At 38.5% G+C, this 4,000-nt stretch overlaps 1 long non-coding RNA gene across 1 annotated transcript; it reads left to right on the top strand.

The window, feature by feature from the left end:
• Positions 1-789: 789 nt before the first annotated feature.
• On the top strand, positions 790-3,994 carry LOC140321329 (uncharacterized). Its single transcript, XR_011918903.1, has 3 exons — positions 790-920; positions 2,241-2,326; positions 3,217-3,994. It is a non-coding gene; the product is annotated as an uncharacterized lncRNA (long non-coding RNA).
• The last annotated feature ends 6 nt before the right edge of the window (positions 3,995-4,000 follow it).

The following is a 4,000-nucleotide window of genomic DNA, read 5'->3' as shown; positions in this document are numbered from 1 at the left end:
ATTTTATGCTGCCAGCATTGTGTTACCAGACAACTAGAATCTGTTCTGTTAAACTCGATCTATACATGAAAGAAAATTTGGAGTTGTCACTGATAAACAGGAATAGTGAAAGCAACCTTCCAGTAGACACACTGGGTATTTAATGGGAATTTTCCTCACCTTGATTCAATTTCCCCTGTATTGTGACCCAACTCATCAGTAACCACACAGCCGGGTGGTTGCTGAAAAGTGCCAGGAGGTGCGCCCTGTTTTCAGGATGTGAAAGGAAATCTCTTTAGTGATATCATCAATGCAAAAAAAAAAAAAAAAAAAAGCAGAGGTCCCTAAACAATTTTATTAGGAAAAAATCATACAAAGATTTTATGTGCTTTACATATAAAAGCTCTTATAAAGCTGTTTGGGTGTCTGTATTTCCTTTGTTTTTCTATACAGCTATAAAAAAGGTTATGTTGGGAGGTAAAAAATACACGTGGGGACGCTGGGGCAGCACAGACAGCAATTGGAGACTCTAAAAAGACGATAAGGCTATGACAAGAAAGGAGGCAGGGCAACTTGCTCCTGGAGTAGTTGATTTTCTAACATGTTCAAAGGTGCATTGCAAATGCATGTCATAGAAAGAAAAAAGAAATAAGAAATAAAGAAAGAAAAATACTGCAAGTAAACATTTAAAAATATGAAATTTTTCTGTGGTTTTAAACATCTTTAACTTTTTGTTTGTTGGTAGTTTAACCATTCTCTACTCAAATAGGCAAAAGTTGTCTTTAGATATATTTTTTGTAGTTTCAGTATTGTACTAATTTGTTTCTACATTGCAGAATGTGCTCACCTCCTCCTGGCACACAATGCCCCGGTCAAGGTAAAGAATGCCCAGGGCTGGAGCCCCTTGGCTGAGGCCATCAGCTATGGAGACAGACAGATGAGTAAGCACCTTGTGTTTCTCTTTATTTGTCCAGCACATTAGGTTCCTGTTTTTATCTGCCCTCTTCAATATAAATTGCAAAGACAAGTGGCCAGTTCAGGTCTTGGCTGCGGTTTGCTCGTCTTTATAAATGCTGATTGTGAAATAATGACAGCTAGTGTCAAGTCTCTTTAATGTTGCCTGAAGCTCAGCAACTGCGGTAACCCTGCCAAGGTTTGTTGTTCTTTCTCCTTTCTTTCTTAAAGTGATAACTAATGCATTTCAGATCAATACAGTGACATGACGGTATATATTTTACATCTGTATTACTCGTTACACTGAGTGAATTCAATGTACTATAAATTATACTGATGTCAGTAATGCACTTTCCAGTTCAGTCATTAAAGGATCAATTCCGATATCTGAATAGATGGAGTTGAGTCATGTACTAAAGCTTTGGAAATGAATTCTCTTTCCTTGAGTTCCTGGCTCTACCCACCTGAAGCAGACAAGTGGTGTTGGGTATTTAATTAAAGTAACATGGCCACACAGAAAGCTATTAAGGTTTTCTGGATTAGGAGGTCAGCTAATTTGTATAGGAAGAGCCCTTCCAGCTTTAGAAAGAATACAATAACGGGTTAGAACCTGGATTTGTCAGGGCTTGGGAAATATTCTCAATAAGGATGTCTGTAGAAGTGTCCACCACATATCTTGGCAGTTCTGCCCTGCCATCTCCTTTTTCCTTGTCCATACCCACCATGCCACGCGGCAGTGCTTGGGCCTAGTGTATTAAAGCAACAGGTCACATGTTCCACCATGTCTGGAATCACTGGGTATTATACAGTGGTGACCACAAGAAAAGAATTGGCGGAGAGTTGAGTATAAAGTGGTCAGGGGGAGAGCTTACATTAAATGTGCAAGGTTTCTGTGTCATTTCAGTCTGGACATAAGGTGCAGCAAGGGTTGCAAAGGGACTCTACAGGAATGGATTACAGGATTAACATCAATTCTTGCAGGCACAACAGGATGCCACGCATCAGCTGTGTTTCCTTGGGCAATGTGAAGGCCAGGTCACATTAACATTAAATCTATAGAATAAATATAATCCTGAATAAAAATGAACACGAGCTATGCTCCAGTCAGGCTTGCTTGTATTGGTCATAAATCTATTTTTATAGATCCGGTAAAAACTGTCCAATGGTCAGTCATTGCATAACACTGTGCCTTTGGTTTGGTGTAGGATACATTTGCATAGGTGGGCTGATCAGGCTCAGGAGTCAGCATGTTGTGGATAAAAGCATGACCTGTGTTTGTAGCATTATTGAAAATATTTCTATTTCAGTTACAGCACTGTTGAGAAAGCTGAAGCAGCAGTCCAGGGAGAGTGTGGAGGAGAAGAGACCGCGCCTGTTAAATGCTCTGAAAGAGGTAATTAATAGAAGCTGAATCTGTCAAGATTTCGGGGAATGGAATTCAGATGATATTTCACCATATCAGCTCACACCTCTATATTCTTTATGTACCGACAATCTAAACATTTCTTTTAAAGCAATAACTTTTATCATAGGAAGACAGGATGAAAATAACCAAAACTGTAGCCTAAATATTAGAAAAATGGAAAACAAAATTAGCTAGAAGAGAATAAAAACCTAAATGAGTTAAAACTGAAAACTTTGTTTATTTGTTGGGCTTCCTCTATTTTTTTTTACACTTACGACTGTTTCATTTATTGGCAGATCATAGATATATTAACAGATAAATGAAAGACCATGGATATAAAAGTAACAAGGGATCTCTGATACATTTGTATTTCTGACTCTGAGTGGTGTGTAGAAACAGAGCTGGACATCTGGGTTTTGACAGCTGCAGCTTCTACAGCATTTACACATTAGCTCCTCCTGTGATATGTGACAGACTGAAATTGCCAGAAGGTGCTCTAAGTGCAAGTGAAGTATTCCCCCCAGAAATCATTTTAAGCTGGGTGGGAAGAATCTGTAGATAGTTGGCAGCCCCTGTATTGTGACCCAACTTTTCAGTAACTACCCAAAAACAGCCGGGTGGTTACCAAAAAAACGCCAGGTGGTATACCCAGCTAAAGGAGGCTGGGGGAATTTTTTTCCCCCTTATTCACTTCTGTGAGACTTAAGTCCCATGTTGCCATTATTTGCAATTACAAGTGACTTTGTTATGAGGTATGACAGGCAATGCTATATATGATCATTGTACTTCAGTAAACATTTTGCCACATGTTGCACTCCCAATGTACAAGACTGCTCCAACAGAAGTTTTTTTTTTTTTTCCCTTGTTTCCATCTACAGCTGGGAGACTTTTACCTAGAACTTCACTGGGATTTTCAAAGTTGGGGTAAGTTGTTGTTTGGTATTGAATTGAGTGTAAGTTGAGAAGTTTGGGATGTCTGCTCAGTATAATATGTAAGTGTGATAGTTTTCTGTTAAATTAATGAAGTAAATACCTTATGTACACTTTTATGAGAAATAGATATGTAGCACAGTTTTTTATGTCTTGAAAAAGATTGTTTGCCCATTTATGAGTTATCCTCCAACACTGGTTGGTTGCTTTGGTTGATTGGTATCAGGTTTAAAGTGCATCCAATATGTATGTAATGTATTGCCCAGCTCAAGCTAAAACTGTTTTGAATAGCATAAAGAAGGGTTGTTGAAAAGTTGAGTTCAGTGCCATACCAGAATGACTTCCAAAATGTTTATTCCACTGCGAAGTTTAAGCAACCTTAACATTATTATATTTAGGGGGGGTCATGCTTCCTTCATCAGGGCTTGGTCTAAAGCCAGAACCTCTGGAAGTTGTTCTTGAAACGTTAGTAATAATTTAGTATTTTATATTATATGCTTTAGGTATGTACCCATCAGCAATGTTGAAAGAATTTAATGATGTCGCTTTAAATTTCTATTGGGGTAATGTTTTTGAACTTGAGGCGCACCCCAGTTTTTACTTCTGCCTCCAGTTTGCCTGAGGCAGCTCTGAGGCTATTTTTATTTTGTTTTAGTGTTAAGGCTGGGTACACACCTTAGACTTTTGTTGTTGGAAAGGTTCCTTCACGATCCTTTCCATCTACAAAAGACT

The sequence above is a fragment of the Pyxicephalus adspersus genome, unplaced genomic scaffold (genome assembly GCF_032062135.1).
Source record: "Pyxicephalus adspersus unplaced genomic scaffold, UCB_Pads_2.0 Sca2453, whole genome shotgun sequence".
In the NCBI taxonomy this organism is placed as follows: Eukaryota; Metazoa; Chordata; class Amphibia; order Anura; family Pyxicephalidae; genus Pyxicephalus; species Pyxicephalus adspersus.
The sequence above is the reverse complement of the archived record's forward strand: the minus strand, read 5'-3'. Positions and strand labels throughout refer to the sequence as shown.